This window comes from Sturnira hondurensis, unplaced genomic scaffold (assembly GCF_014824575.4).
Source record: "Sturnira hondurensis isolate 20B ecotype Veracruz unplaced genomic scaffold, ASM1482457v3 Scaffold0006505, whole genome shotgun sequence".
Taxonomy (NCBI): domain Eukaryota; kingdom Metazoa; phylum Chordata; class Mammalia; order Chiroptera; family Phyllostomidae; genus Sturnira; species Sturnira hondurensis.
This window is the reverse complement of record NW_028079136.1, coordinates 4,171,358-4,195,928: the sequence shown is the minus strand read 5'-3', so window position 1 is coordinate 4,195,928 and position 24,571 is coordinate 4,171,358. Positions and strand designations below refer to the sequence as shown.

Below are 24,571 nucleotides of genomic sequence, written 5' to 3'. Positions count from 1 at the left end.
AGGAAGACTTTAATCTCATACACACCAAACCCAGCTGCCAACTTGGACTGAAACTAAGATTACATCTATATTAGCGTCTTTCAAGCTGCTGCCCTAAATCTCTGAAGATAAACATCGCAGATAAATTTATGACTCTCCATTTATCAGTGAGTCTTTTGAAATCTACAATTCAGGGATGAATACCCTGGGTTGCGTGCCCCTGTCGGGCCCCACCCTACCCTCCTCTCAGCCCCGCAGGCTGAAGGGAGAGACGGTGCATCAGTTTTTCAGCAGTTAGGATGACAGCTCAGTTAGTCTTGCTGGAGTTATTTTGGGATAGCCTTGGTCTCATTAGATTGTGAGTTTCTGGAAGTCAGTGGCCAAGTGTAATACATTTTTTTTAAAAGATCCTCAAGCTTTCAGAAGAATCAAGAAATATTTTTGTTTTGTTTTTAAATCAAATTTTATCATATTAGTAACGTGATCTGGGCCAATGGAGAATGGCATGATTATCTTGACGGCTTATGGTTAATTTCTAAAAAAGATCTTCCTCCACAAATCTCATTGTAGAGAAAGGAAGAAAACAAATGGAGAGAGACTCTCCTTTTGACCAAGATGGAATAATAAGGACCGGATTATACCCTGAAACAACAAAACCCAAAATATAGAACAGTTTTGAAGACACTGAGAGCAGACAATAAATTACAGTGATGCCTGAGATATGAGAAACAAACTCAGGGGGCCCAGCGACTGCCCACACTTATTGCCAGGGGAGAATTTCCGGTTCATCACTCGGGAGGGGGCCTGCAAGCAAGGCCCAGCCAGACTTCCTGAGTTGAAGAGTCGGGGTGAGAGAGCCAAGAGACAAGGTGGCTCGAATGATCAGCACAGGAGAGAGGACCAAAGAGGACGGAGCTGCACAGCGAGAAAACCTCTCAGATCTGCAGAGAGCGCTCCCTCCCCTCAAGTGTTTAGCAGGACATGGTCAGCACGTAAGTGTGAGGAAACTGGCAAAGGTTGGAGAAAGAACCATCCCCAAATATTCAAGGAATAGTCTCCAGTGCACCTTTAAGGCCAGGAATAGGCCTGTTGCCATCAGCCATGAAGGAAACATGCACAACTCAAGGGGTATTGAGTAGAATACTCTAGAAGGTCTTGCTCAGTAACAGAGATAATTATCCCTGGACTAAGCATTGCTCTGAACTCATCTTATGAATCATAAAAGCAATACCTGAAAGGATCAGGCTGCTTTCAATTAAACTAACTGTAGCTTAGAACAGAGCTCAGGAATATTTATTGGGAATATAAAAATATCCTGCACCCAACATAATAAAACTCGCAGTGTCTGGCATGCAATAAAAAATACTTTTAGGAATGTAAAGAAGCAGGAAAACTTGACCCAAATGAGGTGAAATTTGACTGATTGCCAAATCTCTCAAAACCAATCTAGGCTGATCTTTATTTGTAGCTCTTCAATTATACTCTCCAAACATTAGGGGACTGCGTTCAGAATAGAAGAGCCCAGGAAGCCTTTGGGGACACAGCACAGCTGTTAAAATAAAGCAATGCCACCTACTCATACCCTAGGTAAACAATAGACTACTAGACTCTGACATTGAGCAACTTGGCAGCGTCTTTTGTCCTGCAGAACACTCCTGCCCTCCTACCCCCACCATCCTTGGCCCGCTGGAGAAGTAGCACCGCCTGCTTCCCTGAGCACCTTGACCCTTCTGACTCTGCAGCATTCTCACCTGGATTCCATCCTGAGTTCTTGCCAAGCGATGAATGCCCTCCCCCACCCTCTTGGGTGCCATTGTCAGAAATCAAGAGAGCGCCCCACGTCAGTCCTTGTTTTCTGCAAGATGCCCACCTCCAGCCTCCATTTCTCCATCAGCTGATGTCCAGAGAATAATCATGAGCTCTGTGTGCTCTTGACACCTACCCTCCTCCCTACCCCTATGGACAGTTAATTTTATGTGTCAACCTGACTGGATCACAGTGATGCCCAGATAGTGGTTAAACGTTGCTTCTGGGTGTGTCTGTGAGGGTGTTTCTAGAAGAGATTAACATTTGAATCTGCAGCTTGAGTAAAGCAGATGGCCCTTCCTAATGTGAGTGGGTATTATCCGATTGCTGAAGGTCTGAATGGAGCAAAACAGTGCAGGGAGATTGACTTCACTCCCTGACTATCTGAGCTGACACAGATCTGCCTGCAGTGCTCCTGTTCTCAGCCTCAGACTTGGGTTGGAACCTGCACCCCTGGCTCTCTGGCTCAGGCCCTCGGTCTACACCACCGACCTTTCTGGATCTCCAGCTTGCAGACAGAGATCACGGGACCTCTCAGCCCCCATAATTGCCTGAGCCAATACCTTATAATAAATCTCTGTGCCTGCCACCCTGGAATGCTGACCTCTTGAGCTGCTTATGCTTCTCACGCTGCCTCCACGTTCTCCCTGCCCTTCCTGAGATTCTTGTCAGTTCCTATGGCAGAGCAGGTCCTGAACTACTGAAATCACCTCGCAGACCAAGAAGATGCTCTTTTTTCTACTCTGTTTGCTGAGAAGTGACCTTTTTGTATTATTCTACTTCCATGGGGTCCCTGAAAATAAACCCCTCTGAAAAAAATGGGTCATTCTGGAGGGATTTCCTGTTTCTGTAATTCATTCATTCATTCATACATTCATTTATTCCACAAATATTTCCTGAGCATCTTCTTTAGGCTAGTCCAGTGCGACATACTTGCAGTGGGACTAGCTATACGGGAGGAAGAAGTACTGGGACTGAGTCGTCAAGGAATGAAGCCCGGCTGTCACATGACCCAGCGGCCAAGCAAGGCCAGGACTGGATTTCCAGGCCGCTCTTCTCACCCACCCCTTCCCGCTTACCACCTGGGAGCGCCTGTGGGCACGATGGAGCTCTTCAAGAGGTTTGACAGGGCACAGGGCCTTTGAACTCACTGCTGCCTCTGCCTGGAATGTTCCGGCTCCCCAGTCCTTCACCCAGCCGACCCCCCACACCTCTTTTTGCTCACCTCAATTGCTCTCCTGCCAGCGTAGAAACTCCATCCTTCCCCCGTTTCCTTCATGGCAGGAAGGTTTCCAGTGCCTGTATTCAGTTATTGTAACTTATGTAAAATCATAGTGATGATACATTGATATTTTCCCTGATTTGGAATTAGGGCTAGATATTTAATATCAAAGCCTTACTTCAATAATAGACATGTGTTTTTAAAATCAGAGCCCTTTTAATAAATAGACCTTACATGACTCCAAAAGCATGAGCGACAAGAGAAAAGATAAATTGTATCAAAATTTTAAACTTTTGTACTGAAAACAATAGGGTCAAGGAAGTGAAAAGACAACTCACAGAATGGGATTAATATGTGTGTATCAGTACAGGGTGGGACAGACAGAGGTTTACTGTTGTGAGTATGAGAAATAGAGTTTATTCTTATATTCTTATTTATTAATTATTATATTCTTTTCCATGTGAGCAACTGAAAACCTACTTTTGCCCCACCCTGTATTTGATGAGACTTGTATCCAAAATATATAAAGAACTCTCATTACTCATAATAAAAACACAACTGATGAATGTAAACATGGGTGAATAAACAAATAGATTCCAATAAAGATTTCTCCCAATAAGATACGAAAAGGACCGACAAGCAGGTGAGAAGATGTGTGATATCATTTGTCATCAGGGAAGTGCAAATGAAAACCACAGTGAGACATCACTTCAATCTACTGGGCTGACTGTAGTAGAAAAGACCAAGGATAACAAGTGTTGATGAGGATGTGAAGAAACTGGAACACTTGTAAATTGTTTGTGGGAATGTATTGGAGTAAATTGATGCAGCTCCTTTGCAAAACAGTCTGGCAGTTTCTCAAAATATTAAACAGATCACATGACCCAGCAATTCCACTCCTCGGTATAAACCTATGAGAAATGAAAACACATGTCTACATAGAAATTTCTACATGAAATGTCNACCGACAAGCAGGTGAGAAGATGTGTGATATCACTCGTCATCAGGGAAGTGCAAATGAAAACCACAGTGAGACATCACTTCAATCTACTGGGCTGACTGTAGTAGAGAAGACCGAGGATAACAAGTGTTGATGAGGATGTGAAGAAACTGGAACACTTGTAAATTGTTTGTGGGAATGTATCGGAGTAAATTGATGCAGCTCCTTTGCAAAACAGTCTGGCAGTTTCTCAAAATATTAAACAGATCACATGACCCAGCAATTCCACTCCTCGGTATAAACCTATGAGAAATGAAAACACATGTCTACATAGAAATTTCTACATGAAATGTCCACAGCAGTATTTTTATAATAGCCAAAAAGCATAAATAACCTAATATCTAACCAGCTGATGATTGGATAAATAAAATATCTATCTATGTGATAGAATAATATTAAGCAATAAAAAGAAACAAAATTCCAGATGGATGAATTTTGAAAGCATTATGCTGAGTAGAAGAAGTCAGACTCAAGAGACCACACAAATTATGATTCCATTTATAGGAAATGTTCACACTGGGCAAATCTTCAGAAACAAAAGGTTATGTGTCGCTTACAGTGAGGAGAGGGGGTTGGTCAGAGGGATGGGGGATTACTGCCATAGAGTGTAGAATATTTTTAGGGGGAATAAAAATGTTCTAAAATTGTATTTGGTGATGGTTATACAACACTGCAAATGTACTATAAAACACTGAATTGTGCACTTAAAATATTCACATATTGTATAATATGTGAATTTGTACCTTAAAAAAAAGGTAGGCTAATGATCCAGAGTAGATCAATCAGTATTGTCAGGACCTGCTGAGCAAAGTCATTGTTTCACTCAGATTCTGGCAGAACAAGCAGGTTGTACAGGGAAAAGTTCTCAAATGGAAAAATGAAGCAATAATAATAATATGATAATAGTCACATTACTAACAGTACAAATTAAGATTGATATGATCTTTATGGTTAACAAAGTGCTTTCGCATTTATTTGATTAAATCCTTCCACTCACTTGAACCAGACGAGGGAGGCGTCATCACACACACCAGACTCCTGAGGGAACTGAGGTTCAGCGGGTTTAGGAACAAGTGAGATCACCTGGACAGTAAGGGCTGGGCGGAGAGGAGAGCCTTGTCCACCTGCTCCAAATCTCATGTCATTTCACTCAGCTTGGGAGGGCCAGGGCCATGTTCTGTCTTGTTACAGTGGTGTCCCCAGGGCCTGGCAGGAAGAATGAATATATGAATGAGTAGTAAAATGCACTCTTGGACAGTGAGACCAGATATTGCAAAGCATGGCTTCGGCTACTCCTGGAAAAAGGAGACCAAGAAGGACAAGTCAGAGAAGGTACAGCCTGTTTGTATAATGTTGCTGGGTGCTGGACAGCAGCCCAGTGTCCAGAAGTCTCATTGATTTGAGCCCTTCACAGGTACAGGAATTGAGGAGGGAATACCTCAGAGCTTCCCTTTTCTCTTGGCCTTGTATATGGTCCTCAGCTAGCCAGTTCCCTACTAGGATCCTCCTCTGAGGTACCTGAATTGTCTCAGCCCCAGTTCCCAGACTCCCACCCTCTTAAATTGCTGGTCAGCGTTTGCAGCCCAGAGGGAAGCTGCACACTCCAGAGCTAAAGCCGGCCCACAGTTAGTTTGTGCTGAACCAGACACTACCCAGAAAATAGCATGGGATCCCACAGAGGAGGAAAATCTCATGCATGCAGAGGGTGTCTTTACTGGTGGAACCTGAATAGTACAGAGAGGACATGCATTCTAGCTCCACAGAGAGCTGTGCCCTTCTGTGTAATATGTTGAATTGATCAATAATTGAGTTTGGCTACTTGTTTGGCTGATTGTGGAGAAGTAGCAAAGATGCTGTATTTTGAGGTTTTCCTTTCTCCAAGGACCAGATATTCTTTTGGAAAGAACCTTGAATTTGGATACAAAACCTTTTTCTGCCAATCGCCCTGGTGCCCTTCTTGAGCTGAAGTTCCTCATCAATCCAGTGAAAATCTCACAAGGCCACACAGAGAGAAGTATTTACCCAAAGCCCATAGCCAGTAATTGGCAGAGCTTGAATTTGAACCTAGGATTCTTGATTCCACCTCTGCATGTGATTGGATGAGATCATGGATGAGGAAGAGCTGTCTAAACTGAATGCAGAAGTGCTCCCTGTGATAACTATAGACTCCTCCTCCCAGAGCCAGTAGCTAGGAAGGACGGTTGGGGGCAGATGAAGTTTGTTTCCCATTGGTCAGAGCAGAGGAGTTTATGACTGGGAATTTCTCCTGCTTTGCAGCCTGGCTGGGGAAAAGGCTGGGCTAGAATCCTGGATGCCCTGGAGATAAGTATCTGGCCTGACTCCTTTAAAAGCCCTTCCATTTCACAACCATTGCTGTGTCTGGGCCACACCAAGAAAGGATGGAACCAGACAGTAACCCTATTCCCCTGACACAGCTAGTCCGTGTAATTTAGGTTGAAAACATACTTCGTTCCTTTGGTGATTACATTAGGAAGGCCTTGTGGAACTGAATGACTTCTTTCTGCTTTGGGTTGTTATCCAAAGAGAAGGCCGCAGCTGCTCACCCAGGGAGAGTAGGTCTTATGAGATTTTCGAGGTTAGAAGTAAAGGCCCAGACTTGGAGTCAGATAGCTCCCCCCATTTAATACTGGCCTCCCCGATTACTTCTGTGCAACCTCAGTCATGCCAGTTGAGCTCTCCATACTTCATTCTACATGTTCCGTAAATTGCGGACAATGATACTACCTGCTAGGGCCATGAGGCTTCCACCAGGTGGTATAGTGACATGTCCAATGCTGAGCAGGGCTTAGGAACCGGAAAGTCCTTTCTCCTCCCTGATTCTGTCTGACTCCTTGCTTGCTGGAAGAGCAGGTCACTCACTGAAGGAAGCAGACGCCACCTGCCTGGAACCTACAGCAATTTGTTCTGATGCTCACCAAGTTCTCTGGTGTGTGGAGAGGGGGTTTAACTGTGTCTCAGATGAGTCATAGAGGGAGAATGACTGGGACGTGCTGGAGGTATTAAAGGCAAGAAGAGAAAAGAGCCCATTGGGAATTTGATAATAATCATAATGTAATAGTCATAGTGCCTCATTTAACTGAACACTTACTATGTGACAACGTTGTGCTTCGAACTTTACATGTATCACTTAACTGATTCCTTCTCTTATTATCATCCCATTTTACAAATGGAGCGACCAGCTGACAAATGTCTTGATAAGGCAGTAACTGGGATGTGAACCTCCATGTCACCCCAGTGCTGTAGGGATAGGTGTGAGGGGTAGACAGGGTAGAATCTCAGGCTGGCCTCACTTGGAGTTCGTTCCCTTGGGGGAAGCTCATGTCCTCCCTGGTTCTCACCTGAGCCCGGCTGAGGCAGGCAGTACAGTATGGGCCTGCTTGGTCAGAAGGCCTGCCTCCCGAGCTCGGACACGAACCCCCCAAAGGCACGGTGCCAAAGGAGACGATGAACACTGCAATTTTGCCCTTTTCCTGGTGGAATCTCCCAGGTGGAAAGCAGCACCTTAACAAGTATAAAACTTGTCATAGCTGACAAGCCGTTCTCTCATCTGTTATTCCGAAGTCCTCATGCCAGACAAGACTCTCCACTCCTCCCCACTACTAACGCCTAGATTCAGGTCTCCACCTTCCTTCCACAACAGCTCTGTACCTGCTCTCCTCACTTCCTACCTTGCCCTGCACTAAAGCCCTGTTCTCCACCCAGGAGCCAGAGAGATTACTCAAAGAACACTCTGCTCGTGTCTCTCCTTGCTCCCTTTCAGACCAAGTCAGCCCTTTCACAGGGCACGAGCCCCTCCGCAACCTCATCCTTGTCTCCTCGGACCCATTTCTCTTTCTTTCTCCAGGACCCAGCTCCTCTGCCTCCTTGTCCGGCCACGGCGCCAAGAATGACCCACGACGCCATGTGCCTGAGTCACCTGGGCAGGGGAAACTGGGACCTGGAGGCACTTTTCATCCCTCCCTCACGCCAGCTCCTTGTCCACACAAGCTCGGCTGCCTTGCCTGGTGATGTCACTGGCCTGGGTGCAGGTGCCGAGGCTCATGCTGGGCTCTGAGGCAGGGGGTGGGATGGAAAATGATGAACACCCACTTGGTCTCACTTCAGAGAGAGAATTATGGCACAAAGGAAGATGAAGCAAGATTTTGTGTGAGGCATGGTGGAGACTGTCCTCAGGCCCCTTGCTTTCCAGCTGCCGCAAGGCCCCCAAACCCTCCTGAGTAAAAAAGTAAACATGCAACGTTTGAGGAAAATGTCACTGAGAGCTAACATAGCTTTTGTTAAATGAAGGACTCAGATGGCACTTTCTTCATGCACTGTTGTAAGCACCCTACACGAATTTATCTAATTTATCTGAGGAATTATCCTCATGGCAACCCATTTTATAGACAAGAAGACTGAGGCACAGAGACATTAAGAAAGTTTCCCAAAGTAACACAGCTAGCGAGTAGTAAAGCCAAGATTTGGCTGCTGAGTCCGTGCACTAAACCTCTGCTATTTCGCCAGCTTGCTATAGCGAGGCCTGCCGCCCTGCTGTGGGAAGCATCATCCTCCTGCCACCCCTCAGTCCCTGGTGCTTGAGAAGTGTCTGCAGAACCTCTAGCCCCAGAGGTGCCTTCTTGGCCTCACCTCCCTACACTGTCATCTAGTATTTCATCACGCTGAGACCTCATCCTATTTCTCAGGTGGATTTTATTATTAAACACCAGATCTAATGTGGGAATCTATGTACCCCCACACACAGCCCCAGCATCATGGGTGGTGTGGAAGGAAAGAAAACAGAGAGGGGATATTATGTCAAATCCAGCACCGATTTACGGAGGAAACACAACTGGCATAGAAGCCTTTTAGGAGCAGGGTCAGTGGCAGTGGAGATCTGAACCGAGGTGTGGATGGTGGAGGAGTGGTGGAGGCAGTGAGGGGTGAATGAGGCAGAACCGCCCCTTGTTTGAGAAACTGGCGAGTAGGGAAAGGAGAACCCGGAATACTCTGTCTCTTTCCCCTGTTTTCTATGGATACTTTTCTGTTGCCAGGGTTCGTCCTCTGTCCTTTCTGCCTCTTTTCCTTCCCACTCCTTTCCCTCTTTCCCAAGCACGACTATTTACTCTGAACATCTAGGACATGTTTAGTGTTAAGTTTACTTATTGAATAAAGTTTTATGCAACTTGGATTTTTTTTTTGAAGCAACCCAGTACCAGCCACCTTTTATTAGGTGTTGATTCTGACGTAAAAGGATTCAGAGGTGCTGTGCAAAGGTGAGGGTCAGGAAGCGGGAGTCCACCCCAGGTCCGCTTCAGCGGCACTTGCGTCGCCGCTCATGTTTGGGTTCCTTGTAAGAACAGCCGTAGTTAAAAAGCACGTAAGCTGCCAGCACCATGGAAACTCCAGCAACACTCCCTTTCTTCACATTGACATACTTGTTGTAAGACCAATAGCAATCTCCTTGAAATGCTCCCGCAATGCCTTTAGGGGGGACATCCCACATCAGTATCCGGCTTGGCAGCTCCCCTAGTCTGATATCCATGAGTCTCCCTCTTCTCCTTCAGTGGTACGACCGACGCTGTCTTAAAGTCTGGGCGCAACTTGTTTTTAATGTAAAAAAAAAAAAAACAGGAGAGCTGAATATTTTTTCTAAAAAAGAAAAATTCTTTCCCAAAGGGAAGTGCTTTTAAAATATCCTCCTTGATGAGTTTTATTAGTGAATTGGTGCCTCTCAAGAGGGAAAGGCAGGCTCCTCATCTTTGCATGAAAGCGCCAGAGAAAGAAGAGAATCCCCTGGATGAGTCAGGAGAAGGGCGGCTGCTTTTCCCGCTTTCCCTCCAAGCGAGACAGGCGCTCATGAGATCACCCAGCATGCCCAGCAAGGTGCTTAAAAATAATTGCCTTCAATGAAGACATACAAATAAATCATTCTCCCTGGCAGAGAAAATTTGTGTGTCGGCAGAATGGGCAGGCAAGACATCCCTCCAGCTCCTGAGCTCCAAGGACGACTGTGTTTGACCCACCCATGCAGATAGGCCGAGGAGCCCTGCTGCTGTGGAGCCCCGAGCTCATTCTGGGAGCAGAAAAGGGATGGGTGTACAACTCCCCTCCCCTGCAGGTGGGTATCAGACACCATCTGCTCCACAAGGAGTGGTCCAGGTGGAAGTGTCACCGTTCTTAGGGGTCCCTCAACCTTTCCTGTATCCCATGCCCTTGAGGGTTGTGATGCCAAGCAGTGACAGTGGCTCTCCATGGCCGTGATTTTGCTGTGGCGATGAGCCCTGTCAGGTCACTGACACCCCACTCACCGTGCACCTCAGAACCCACGTGGGGTTTCGGCATGAACACATGCTGAGTGAAAAACAGCCCGCGGGGTCCCATAGGCTTGGGGGGTGGTGAACAAGCACCACCTTCTCCGCACCCCCATCACTGCTGTTGTGTGCATTTTTACTGGCCTCTATCTCAAGTCCTTAAGTCGCATCTGCCAATATTAAATAATGAGGTAGCTCCTTTCCTGACACAGCTGACGCCAAGATAAGAGATTTCCCATCATCTGATAGGGGGAGAAAATGCCTAGGTTTGATTAGATTTCTTTCCTAAGCCTAGATTCTTTCATCAGTGAATAATTTTGCTGACTTCTTTCTAAAAGACCTAGACAAAGGTTGGCACCTGGGGGTGTGCTCACAGGCAATGGCAGGCCAGCTGCTCCTGAGGGCCACTTGCCGGGCAGAAAAGGGAGACAGGCCCCACACCCAGGTCAGCACAAAGCTGGGTGCTGTGAAGGGAGGAGAATGGGCTGAGCTGTAAGAGAGCCTTGGGTCATACTCTAAAGGTTGGAGGCAGTGGAGGAAGAGGGGAAGAGAAAAGGAAGGAGTAGGAAGAGGAACAGAGAGAGGAATACATTTTCTTCATCCTTTTCGGGCTGCTTCTAGGTTTGTTCTCTTAAAGATGTCCTGTCTATACGTAGTCTTGTAATGAGAGATGCAATACCTATTTGGCATCTGTCGGTCCCTCCAATCCGCCCACAATAATTTTATTTCTGACTCAGAACCTTTTTTGGTCGGGGTTCCCCTAGAAGCACACCCTGAGACAGCATACTGACTGCTAGGGGAACAGAAAAACGTAACAGGGAAGGGAAGACACCCAGTGAAGTTGTGGCAACCTCATCCTTCTGAGCAAGCCTGGGAACTGGTGTAGAACAGCACTGAGTTATCCTACTGAAGAAGCAGGGAAATGGTTTCTTTAGCTACTATTTTCCATTAGTCACTGACGGAGAGCTATTTCTAGGGGATGGTGAGGGTGTTAATTCCTAGCACCTGACCCACTGCAGGTCGGCAGCTGGAGAAGAACCCTAGCACGAGGGCCAGGTGCAGCCGTTGAAGCAGGTTGGCACGTGTGAAGGTGGAAAAGGTAGAGGCAATATTGGTGGGACGTCAACAGCTTTTGTCAAAGTGGCTACAGCATATAGGTGGCCTGAAAGTGGGCATAGAGACCCCGCCCAGCCCGGGGAAGCGAGACCGCAGAGCATCTTGGAGCCACTGAGGCCATGTTGAGCTTTTATTCAGGGCTCAGAAACCTCTTTGATTTTGAGTCTCCAGCATAACAGAGGCACAAGTGAGAAAAAGGAAGGAAGCAGAACAAGACCAGAAGAAGAGAATGGGGAGGACACAGAGAAATAAAGCCAAAGTATGTAACCCATGAACTCATATAATCAGCCAAACTCTCGGGAGACGTGAAGTAGGCCACATAAGGGCTGCCGCTGGGTAGATGTTTGGGAAAGTGACACGAGAAACAACCGTGGAGGGACAGATTTCTGAGCGGTCGGGGAAAGGATTCCGGGAAGTGTTGAGCCCGGGACATTCTCTCTTGTTTTTTGACTAACTCCGAGAAGATCTGCTCCACCTATTACAAAGAGAGAGAGCTAAACCTCCGACCTTTGTGGTGGGACACTTAGCGACTAAGAATAGGAATTGTTAGAATAAGAAACTCGCCCCTAAGTGGTTGCGAAGTCTGGGCAGCAGCACTTGAGCTCGGAGCAGCGCGATGTGACACGGGCCAGCTCAGTGCCACTGCAGACGGGGCACAACAGCATGTAATCCCAGAGGTCGATCCGGGCGGTCACTGCCACCAGCTTTTCCTTGTTTCAGGGCCCCAGGGAATAGGAATTGGTGGTATAAAGTGATATGAAATGGAACACTTCCCATGGATCCAAAATTTTGGTGAGGAAGCCCTTGTACCAAAGACATAGGTGAGACGTACCAACGACTCTAGAGAGAGGTGCTAAATATATCCACAAGGGACTTCTCAGAGGTTAAAGAAAAATATGTCTAGCAACTGTTGACCCAGCCAAGCTTATACAGAAAACAAGACATTTGGAGGGCATTCTTTAAGAGAGCTATTGAGGCAGAGGGTTAGCTTAGCAGGGGGTGCTGTGATCTTTCTTTTCTCTTCCATCACCTCAAAACAAGAGAAGGGACACTGACAAAATTGAGACAAAAAAAAAAAACAACAGACTGGTATCTTATAGTCCCAATCTGCTGCAAAACTTGTGGGTCTATTTGAGAGAGCTTTGGGAGTTCGGAGACTCTCAGCCTGTCCCCTGCTAAATTTGGAAGGCAAGAGCATGGCTGAAGTCACCCACTAAGGCACGGCAAAGAGAGTGAACAGAAAAAGACCAGCTTTAGTGTGAAGAGGAAGCGTGATTTTCCTTTGGGGTAAGCGTACACTGGGGGAGGTAATTAGGCTTGAAACACAGGGCTGGGACTTTCCAGAGAGAGTCACCTGCCAGTTTAGAGGTGACAGGAAAAGGCTGTAGGGTGTGTTGTTGGGAAAAGTTGCTAAAAGTGTTACAAAATGACCTCATCTCTTTCTGCCCTTCTGTCCTTCCGCTCTGTCTACAACAGCAGTTCTCAGTCTCAGCTGCATGTTGGAATCACTAATGTTTAATTGGTATTTCAAAAATATAGCAACGAGAGGTCTTACTCCCAACCTAGCTTCTGGAAGTGGGGTCTGGGCAGTAGATTTTTAAAAGAAGCTCCTCTGGTGGTTCTTATGTATAGTTAAGATCTAAAAGATTGAGGAGGATATTAAGAAGAGGCCAACTGTATTCAATTGTAGTCGAGTAGAGGCTAAGTTCTATGGTGAGCATGGCTCCAGGCTGACACTTGGGGGCCCGAGTGTGTGAAGTGGAGAACTTCATTCATTCTTTCATCAAACATTTATTGACTCTTCTCCTATGTGTTCTGTACAGTGGATACAGCTATGAACAATACAGCTAGAACTCCATGACCTTGTGGAACTTCATTCAAGCAGAGAGGGCTCTCTTGATTGGAAAACACAGGTGAGGCTCAAGGAAACCCCTCCTGGATCTCAGGTAGGTGATGTTGGGGAACACACAGCAGAGCACTAACAGGCTGCTTGGTTTCATGAAACACATTCACAACTATTGTGCCCTCACCCAGTTGACCCACATCAGGCTGGTGATCATCTTGTGTCCAGGCTGACATGGCCCCGAAGACTTCGAGTAGTTGCAGTCTGTGATGCGGCATTCACCCATGGTTTGTTCTCTCCAGCCTCAGTCCACAAAGGTTCATTGACCCAGTGCAGCACAGAGCAGGAAGGTACAACTGTGTGCGTGGGGATGAACCCACAGTTGTGAAATGATGTTGCTGATGGTGACAATGATGGCGATGATGAGCATCTCTTTCTGTAGTTTAGTTTAGTGTCTCACCTGAGGAGTCTGTGGCAGAACCAGCCCTTGAACTCAAATTTTTCAATCCTATCCAGGTGGGGTCCCCTCCCGCTTCTCATTTATGGCAATAGTTAAGCTGACCTCCTTGGGACCAGAGGAAGGAGGTTCTAGGTACCTGCTTTGTGTCCTTCTTTGCCCCAGGCTTAATGAGTTGACAGATCACTTCTGCTCATCTTCCCCAGGATGAGGGGGAGCACTGTGCTTGGAGAGGCCCAGATCAGAGGCAACTTTGACCCACAGACCAAGGCTAAGTGCTCTTATCACTACCTCCATCTGTGAAACGTGTCTCTGGTGGGAAGTGTAATTAGAGCATTGTGGAGCCTTGGAGGGCTGATGAAGCTGGGCTAATTGCTGAGAAGATAGCATCAATGTGGAACAGCGTTTTCCCAGCCCAGCCCTGCCCATGGGTCCTGAAAGTGTGGAACAGAGAGGGCGGAGGAGCAGCCTGGCTTTGGTGTGCTGTCACACCCAAGTTGGCCTAGCACAGAAGAGCCTTTAGGTTTGTCTCTGCCCTATTTACGGGAGGCCCTTTGTTCATGTTCCCATTCCCGTTTCCTGGGTTCTCCCTCCTCTCCCGTCTCTTTTCCTTCTCCTCTCCCCTGGTGCATGCTCATGCCTACAGCCATTACACTATGGTTCTGAGCACCAGCTGCTCCTTTGGTGACCAGGAGGTGACTGGACCCCCAAACCACTCTGCCCAGTACCAGGGCAGACTCTGTTCTACCCACCTCAAAGCTCTTCAGCACCCCCACCTTGGGCCCTGTGGTTGGGAACAGCGTGAGCTGCATGGAGAAGGGAGCATGATTACAGTTTTCAAGGGAGTGACAAGAAATATGTGAACACAAAATTAAGTGCCAAAAAGTGAACAAATTTCCTTTTATCTGTTGCTTTAAACACTTCTGTGGTTGTGTTTTATTGTTGACTTACTAAGTGCCAGGCATTGTACTATGTGCCCTGTGTGTATTACCTTGTTTAATCCTCACAACAGGCCTATGAGATAGGCCTTATTTTCCAACTTTATACTTGAGACAGTTGGGGCAAGAAAGTTTTTAACTTTATCAAGCTCATACTACTAGCAAGTGCTGCATTCTCCCTGAGTCCCCAAGTCTGAACTGGGTGGTCTCAAGGTTGGAAAAACTGTCCTGATATAGAGACTCGGAAATCTAAACCCAAGTGGTTTGGTCCACCCAAGGGTAACAGAAGGAACACAGCAGCAAACAATTTTCAAATTCAGCCTGGGCAGTAAGCAGGGGCATATCTAACCAGATAAGCCAAGGATATTATCCATACAAATGGAGCAGCAGACGGGGATGGGAAAAAGACCTCAGCCTTGAGGAGAAGGATTCAGAGTCTAGGTAGGAATTGGGTCCACCACTGTCTGAGATGCAGAGCAGGGCCCCTGGCCCAGGGAGGAGGTATTGCCCTACATGGGAATTAAGGAGAGGAAACATAAGCAGAAGCCTATTCTTTGTAGTTGGCCAACACAGGAGGAGGACTGGGTTGCTGTGACGTGATAGGGTATGAAGGATACATGGACGCCCAGAACGATCTCCAGGCCAATGGTTGCTGGGTCTGCTGGCACAAAAGGGGACCTGGTAGAGGGCATGGGAGACACCACTGCCTGACTCTGGACCCCAAGCCCCAAACTGAGTTAGCAACTACATCCTAAGCCTTGCAAAGTGGAGCAGTGAAGGCCACTGATAAATGTCCTGCTTTATTCTGGATAAGCTCATGAACTGGGGTATATGGGGATGCCCAGCTTGAGAGGCTGGGGAGGCAGGATCTGGGGCAATAAGCAGGCTTATGCTTGCAGAGATCTCCAAAGAAAGGTCCTGCTAAATCCCACCTCATCGCTCCCTAGATGATGATGCCCCTCTGTTCCTGGCAGAACAGGAAGAAAAATGGGAAACAACCCTACAGGCGTCCTTATTTTATGGTGGGATCAGCAAAAAAAACCACCAAGATATTAGCTCACAGATATTGAGCAGTTACTATATGCCCAGCATAACAAAACCCCATGGGTTGGGCACAACCATCACCTGTCCTTTTTACTTATGAGAAAGCTGAAGTTCAGAATGTTGATAATTGGGTCAAAGTTACACACCTGGTGAGTATGGATCCCAGGAATTGGATCCAGGCATGAGTCTGCACTCACAACCACTGTGTGATGCCATCATTCTACGGAAGCTGCAGGCCCCAGGCCAGGATCTCCTGCATAGCAGGTCACTGGAATTATGTACTGAATGAATGAGTCAATGGAAAGATAGGCAGATGTATGCCTAAAAGTACATTTTTCAGACCCTGAAGCCCAAGCAGGTTGAGAGGAGAATGGACTTAAAGTGAAAAACTGTCTATAGAGAGCAGAAAACTGCTCTCTAAGTCACATCAGAATTCACTGGAGCATGTACCAAGATGAGACCAAAGGACAAACGTCTACCAACTGCCAGTGAAATGAGGGACTCCAGCCACTGTATGTCCTTTTTGTTTCTTGAGTATGATTCTCCTGAGTGAATATGGACCCTGTTGTTCTCAGAAATGGCAATGTTATAGCTTCTTGATGTTTCAAGTCTCATTCTCAACATTCTGTGTTGTTAAATATGAGTGCTGAAAATATGAGTGATTCTAAATATGAGTTTTAGAATCCAGTTTCTGGTTCCAGAATGGGCAAATCAGTAGAGCAACTCCCTAGATAAACTTGGGTCTGAGGGGACCTTGCTTTCTCTAGAGGTGAGACTCTGCACACAGACATAGCATTTCAGGAGTGGGTTGGTACCCAGGACTTGGGAGATAAAGGACAGAGAGATCCAGGTAGTGGCCAAACCCCAGGGAGGCAGAAAATCAGGACCCAGCCCTGAGAAAGGGCTGGGTGAGCAGATTCAGGGGTTGGGATTGAGAGGGGTGGAGTACCGGCCAGTGTGCGTGCTCTAGGACTTTAGGTGGAGGAAGACGAAGCTCAGTCTTGTGTACTGCTAGAACATGGCAGCCCAAAAGGGAAAGAAGTGCTTTCAGACAGGTATGCAAGCAGTCAAGAGAGAAAAGTGGTACTCAGGATGAGTTCAAGTGTCACCAAGTTACAGGATCACGGACAAGGAGGCCAAGGCCAATGGCCCTCGTCTTGCCTAGGTTAGGAGTACTGGGCCTGCAGGGGAGAGATGAGGGGGCCCAGCTGCCCACTGCTGGGTAGTCCTGAAGCTTCTTAGAAAGAGGAGGGGGTCATCCTCTTTTGCATGTGCCTCATTGCTCTTCGACTCAGTTTGGAGCATGTGCCAGGCCAAGTCCTGCTTTGGAAACTCAGTTCCACTGGAAGAACATTCTTGCTGTGGCTTGCAATGCCCAGGACAGCATTGTGGTACTGCCTCTTGCTGGCTGTCTCCTGGCTTTGGGTCCCTGTTCTCTCTGTGGACTATGTTGGGGGACACACAATGGCAATGGGAAGGGAGTCCACTCCTCTTTAATTGGAAAGAGTCTCTTCCTTTCTGGACCTGGAGCTGAAGACAGCTTCCCCCTTATGCAGAACACGGTCCCTAATACCTCCTCTGAGGGTTCTCCCTAGACAGTCCCTCCACGTCCCAGGCTGGCAGCCCAACTTCTCCCTCTTTAGCAAGCTTCCATCAGGACTGTGTAGGGTATACCTGCACTGCCCATTGTCTTGCTCTGGGCTGCCTCAGAAGGCAGGTTACCTTTCTCGGTTGTCCTCTCTGCCTGGCATTATTATCCCAACCTGGCCTTACTCTCTTTCCCTCCTCTCCCTATTGTCAAGGAGCCAGAATGCTCCAGGTTCAGTGCACAATGATAAGAACTAGAGAAAAATCACAAGACCTTCCAAGTGTCCCAGAGCCAGATCTTTGGGAATCCTCTTTCTTTTCCTTGATTCATTTTGTTATGCTGCTTGGAAACTCTGGGTTTCCCATCTCATGATTCCTCACAACTTATGCAATACCCAGGTTGTTTGCTTGGAAAAATAACACCTGGTCACGCCTTTCCCTTCCACCCTCTCTTCCACCTCCCTTTCCTCTTCCTCCTCCTGGTGTCCTGATCACCCACGCGAGTCCCTTCACCATTCAGAGGAGAGGGCAAGTCAATGCCCAGGCCAGGCAACTGTGGGAGTGAAATCTGCAATGGGGAGCTAAAGAATCTGCAAGCCTAGGATTTTTGTTTTGTTCTGTTTTGTTTTACAACTAATCACCCTAGGACTTGATTAGCTGATTTGATAATTTCAATATGATCAGCGCAGTAATTATAGACTATGCTATTCAGGTCAGAACACATGCAGGGAAGCAAGGTGTTGGGGCGAAGTGCCCTACCTGGGACCTGCTCCTGATTCCAAATAATCCAAGGGTTATTCAGTGGGATTCCTGTTGGGCGGCAGACTCCCTGCCTGGTCTACAGTCAGGTTAAGGGCAGGCCCCCTCCCCTTTCTGAGAGTCAGTTTGCAGTTACAGAGGCAGCTAGCAGCACTGAGGGTATCCAAAGGACGTAGTAGAAGGCCCAGTACATTCTATGACTCTGGGCTCGTTGGCTCTATAACTCTGCAAGCCCAAATCTGAGCAAAAATCCTCTGTAGTGAGAGAGTGGGGACCTTGTAAATCCCTCCTATTTTTGGTGTGGCCTTTCATAGGAAGGGATGTGGTTAAAGAGCATACAGGTTGGGCAATAACACCTGACCAGACCTTACATTGGTGCCCCCAGATGCCTTGACTTACCTCAGTATTGAAGGGTCTTTGGGCTGCCTCCCAGTCAGCCTGGTTCTTGCTTGATTCACTTTTAAATACTCGCTGGCTTCCTAGCCCTGCCCCTGTTCTCTTACGCACACACACACACTGACACTTGTACACACTTATATACAAATACACACACTCACACACATACATAAACACATACGCAGAGAGACAAATACGATGCAGACACGCTCACACATACATACATACACATGCACACAGAGAAATACATGCTCACATAGACACACTCACACAGACACACTCACACTCATCTAATGCACACACACACACACACACACACACTCACACATATCCTAAATGACCTACTCACATCACCCGCACCACACTCCTCACAGATAGTTTTTCTCCACAGTCTAAGAAAAGCAATGACTTTGTAAGTTATATAACATGTAACCACTATGCCATACGCCTGAACTCACATAAAGTAATGTTGAAGGTCAACTGTAATTGAAAATAAATAAGTAAACAGACATTTAGCTAAATATCTAAAGTAAATAAAGGTTGAGAAGAAAACTTCTGACTATGTTTCTCTTCTCACGGTTCCTCCCCACACGCGTCACCCCCCTCCCTTTCTTTCTGCCCTCCTAGTTCTGAAGCAGCAGCAGGGAAATGCAGTGGTACCATGTGCCCAGGAAAGAGCTAGAATGTTTGTGGAACCTGTTCCCTCGAGAAGTCCCTCCCTTGCAACTCAGCAAGCTCACCGAGCCTTCCAGCGGTCACCTCCCCTCCCATCCCGCCCTCAGCTGAGGGGCCCTTCTTGCTGCTACCATAGCCCTCTGCCTATGTACTGATGGAAAAATGAGTTGCTTTAGGTTACAGTTACTCGTAAGTGTGGTGAGAGCCCCTCAGAAGAAGGTAACTGGATTTGTAGGTCAGAGATCTGCCCGGATGGCAGATAGAGTGGGAGTGGGCTGGGAGGGGATTAGGGCAGGGAGGGAGGGTTGCTGAAGTGGAGTGACAGGTCAGCTGAGGTGAGGGAGTGTGCTTCTGGCCTGCAGCCTGTGAGGCGTTGACCCCCTTCCTTCTGGGGAAGAACGGGCATAGAGAGTGTGCACTGCCTCACGGATGCCCGGGGCCTGACAGATTTGCCACTGAGTCCTGAGCCCAGGGGCACATGTGATTGATCTGCACTTTCTTACGTGTCCCTGCCAACCCCAGGCCTCCAGTCCCATTGCCTCTGCCACCAGCTCTCTGCCTGGACTGCCCTCCTCTCATCAGGGCTGACTGCTTAGGACCAAAGGGTTTTTTTCTCTTTGTCTAGCAGGTGCTAAGCACAGAGCCAAGGTTAAGGTCTTTCCCCTTTAGGAACATATTTGCCTTGTGATAAAGCCTCCATGGAGACACAGTGCCCTAACTCAGAGGTTCAGCTCAGTGGGGGAAATTCCAGATTTGGAATCCACAAGCATTTACAGAGAACCTACTCTGATATGAGCCCCGGACTGAGAACACCATTATCTCATTTCTGCAAATCTATCAAGCAAGTCTAATTGTCCTCGCTTTAGGATGAAGAAGCCCCAACTCAAAAACAAATTAACGAATGATCTAAGGATACAGAGCTGGCAAGTGGAAGAGACATGATTAAAGCTTGTGTCTGTCTGGCTCCAAGTCAGAAGTTCCGATTGCTTCCCCTTCTACCCACAGCAGCTCTCTCCCCGAGCCCTGCCAGGCCCCAGCTTCCTGCCACCACCTGTGTAAGTCTAGGGTACTCTCAAGTGAGGGAGGCTAAGGCTTTGACTCAACTCCAGCAGAGGCAGATGCAACACCCACTCCACGCTGCTCTCCTTTCTCTCTCATGCTGTGCTTCACATGGTGCTTATGCCATCACGTCGATGGATCCATCTACCTGGGCTTTTCAAACTGGGTGTGCAGCGGTGGGCGAGGAGACATGATGCCACAGGGGGCATCCTGCAGCTTCCTAGCCAGTTAATTTTATTTAAATATTGTTTTATATAAATTATATACAGGTATACATTTTGATTGATATATATATACATGTTTTATATATGCACTTATATTTGTGTAAATAATGTGTGTTTAATACATAACTATATATTATGATATAATGAAATTATTTTATATAAAATATATATTGGCTATAGTATAATATATTGTGATATAATTATATATTGCTTACATATAAATATTGATACATGTAAGCAATATATAATATATTTAAGTATATGAAATATAAGTGTATAAACTATATATTATAAATAGGCATATTTATATAAATATACATATTTATAAAAAACTAAATAATGAAGTACACAGAAGAATGAACTTGACCATGGTAGGCAGAATTCTGAGATGTCCCCTAAGATTTTCTGGCCCAGATGTATGTGCCCTGAGTAATCCTCAGCACTCTGAATATGACACATTTTACTTCCGCCGATAGACGATTTAGACGATATTATATGGCATAGTTGACCTTAAGATAGGGAGAGGGTCTAGGTGGGCCTGACACAATCACCTGAGCCCTTTAAAAGCAAAGCGTTTTCTCTGATCAGTAGCAGAAGGAGATGTTAGAGAGATTCCAAGAAGGATTGTGTGTGCAGGGGTGGGGATGTTCTCCTTTGCTGAGGTGCAGGGGACCACATGACAAGGAGCTGAGAGTGGCCTCTAGTCTAAGAGCAGTAGCTGGTCTGCAGCTAGCAAGCCATTAGTCCTACAACCACAAGGAACTGAATTCTACTAACACCCTGGGGGAGCTTTCCCCAGTCAAGCCTCTGAATGAGGACACAAGCAGCTGACACTGTCATTTCATTATGAGATTGAGCAGAGAACTTAGCTATTTTTAAGATACTACATTTCTGGTAATTTGTTATGTGGCAATAGAAAAATAATACATTGAGTTTTTAGAATAAGAAATAGTTCATATTAACTTTTGGCTTGCTATGAGCTCTCTGGGTCCATCTTCCAAGACCCTGTGGGATTTCATGTTTACGCCCCCTCCAGGGAGAAACTTCAGGAGGAATGCATGAGAAGGGCTGGATTACAGATATGTATCTTAAACAAATGTTTATTGAATGTCTGTTCTCTGACAGGTATTAGGCTGAGGCCATAGTGATAAATAAGACAGGTGAAATTCTCCGCTTTCATGTAAGTTACAGTAGAGGAGACTGATCATAAATAAGGAAACAAATGAATAAACAAAGTATTTTCAGGAGTGTTAAGTGCTGTGTAGACCATAAGGGAGGGTGAGGTGAAGTCATGGCTGGGTGGGGCAGGGGTCGCTGGTTGCAGCATTAGCTGGATGGTAAGGGAAGGCCTCAGAGTGGGTGTCATTTCAGCTGAGAGCAGAGTAGCAAGCAGTAGGAAAAAGCCAGCCAGGCAGGGTTAGAAATATTCATTCCGGGAGTTAGTTGTGAGCCTTCCTAAGGTGGTACTTTCAATCAGGAAGTTTAACATTAAAACAATATAATTATATAGTCCATATTCATATTCTTCCCATTGTCCCGATAATGACCTTTGAACATTTAAAAAAATGTGGCATTTGGTCATTAAATCCCTTTAATCTAGTGTTGTTTCTCAGCCTTTCTTTGTCTTTTATGACGTCGATATATTTGGAGAGTACAGGCTAGACTGTCCCTCAGTTTGGGTTTGTCTGATGTTTCCTCCTGATTAGATCCAGGCTATATATTCCAGGCAGGAATACTTCCTGAGTGATGCGGTGTGCCTTTTGGTACATCTCATCAGGAGGTGCATGATGTCAGTTCACCCCATGACAAGTTCCCACGCTGGTTGGTGCATAATATTAAGCCATAAAAACATCCTGTCACATAATATTGTTTGAAAACATACTTTCCCCACCTTGTAATTTTTTTAATCAAGAACACATTGTCCAATAGATATATACTGTAAGCCACATATTAATTTTAAATTTCCTAATAGCTACATTTAAAAAGTAAGAAAAATCAGGTCAAATTAATTTTTAAAATATATTTTATTTAACCCAGCCGATCCAAAATACTATCATTTCAACATGCAATCAATACAAAAAAAAAAAGTACCAAGGGGCATAATTTAAGTTTTTTTATTCCAAGTCCTCAAAACTTCAGTGTATATATCATGCTTATAATACATCTTAATTCGGACTAGCCACATGTCAACTGTTCAATAGCCACAGGTCACTAGCAGCTACCATACTGGACAGCACAGGTGTAGAACATGCTTTTCCATGTACAGTAGATGGACCATAATTTATCTAACCAACCTCCCACTGGTGAAAGTTACAGTCATTTTTTAAAAATTTGTCATCATAAATAATGATACAAATAAAATCTGTGCACCTAGTTAATTTCTCAGGATACACTCCTTGGGTGTAATTGATTCGTCAAGGTTACCAAGGTTATGACAGCTTTGAAGCTCTGCATGTTGCCAAGTTGCTTTCCAAAAAGGTTGTATGAATTTTCATTTGCACCAGCAGTATATAATATTCCCATACTTTTATCAATACAGGGCTTTGTAAAAAGTACAACTGTCAATTTCATAGGTGAAAATTGGCATATTCTTGTTTCAATTTTTAGCTTTTAATTATTAATAATTATATGCTTACTGGCCTTGGTGGTCCTGCCTTACTATAGTTTTCCATTAACTTTTACCCATTAGTGTTACTGAAAGGACACCCAATGTCCTTGAACAGCACTGTGGTGAGATCTATGGTAAGAAGTACAGAAGTTGCAGTTGGCCCCTTATGGGACAACTGCAATATGGGACAAGGAGCTTAGGGTGGCAGAAGCCACGTAGCAGCACTAAATTACCAAAGGCAAAGTTGGCATGGTTGCCACAATAGACATCAAAGCTGGAATTTTAGTCAGAAGAATCTTAACCAAGGAAAGTCCTAAGGCATGTAAGATGATTAGGCAGACAAGAAGAATTGCCCTATTGTGGGGGCGACTTTCCTCGCAAGTCCCCCCACGTGCCACGGACTGAGACATGATGTGATCTGCTTAGGGAGGAGAAGTGGCCATTTTCCTGGAGGAAAAAGGCCATGATCAGCGGCCAGTTTCTCCTCGAGGCCCCTCCTCCAAGGCCTTTTATTGGGTTCTAATACACAGGAATACAGGGTGGCAAGGATCAAACAGTAGATAACATTTCAAAGAAATCTGAGGGCTTAATATGAGTCCGAGTCTGTCAGAAAAAGAGTTTTAGGGTTTCCTGCTCAAATCCTTAACATATGAATGAAAGCACTCTTAGCAGAGCAGATTTCCCCAGTTTATCAGGAAGTCTTGGCAATGCCAGATTTTTCCCTAGGACATGCTCTAGCAAGGCAAGGAGGTGCACCCCTCCCCATCAGGTATTCAGGCTTTAGGGGATTAGAGCCAGGAAGGGCTTCTCCCAGAGAACATGGGGACACAGGCTTTGTCAAAGCTGGGGGGCGAGAGTCCATTGCTCTTTGTTGCAGTGCCACTCCCCCCGCCCCCCCACCCCAAGTCCTTCCATGAAGGCCTCCCAAGTGATGGAGTCTGGCTTAGGTTGTCCCCACTGTGAGGGGTCTTACCCATCATTGACTTCCGACCAAGCTTTGGGGGCAGGGAGAGGAAACTGAGGCAGCATTTGCTACCAGAGACAAACTTTGTCTCCTGCAGCTCACATTCCAAAGGTCATCCCTCGTCCTTAGCCACAAGGGGTCAAGATACAATTCCTAGAACCAGGCAGAGCGGTCTACAACACCCTATGGATGTCCTTCCACCTCTCCCCCAGTCACCCCCTACTTTTTCAACAGTTTTATAAACATGGTCACCATTGCTGCAAAGATGGAGGTGAGGGAGTCGGCAAAATAGATTTACTCTCACCAAGGCTGACTGGTCACTGCTAAGTAGTCAACTGCCAGTAACTAGGACCAAACTTGAACTGCTAATATGACCCTCCACCCTGGGGGCAGTTGGTTGCACTAGATTCCTTCTGCCATGGAGGAAGCAGTGATTTGTTTTATGTGCAATAGATGCTTTTTCTAGATTTGGATTTGCTTCCCTCCTCACTACATGAAAACAACAGAAGAGGGAATTCTGAATTTAAAGCAAATAAGGCTACCTTAAACCATGACCCATTCTAAAAGTTCAACAAAATTAATT

General features: G+C 46.1%; 1 pseudogene; it reads right to left on the bottom strand.

The window, feature by feature from the left end:
- Window positions 1-9,292: 9,292 nt before the first annotated feature.
- LOC118989797 (ATP synthase subunit f, mitochondrial-like) lies at window positions 9,293-13,563 on the bottom strand (annotated as a pseudogene).
- Between the last annotated feature and the right edge of the window lie 11,008 nt (window positions 13,564-24,571).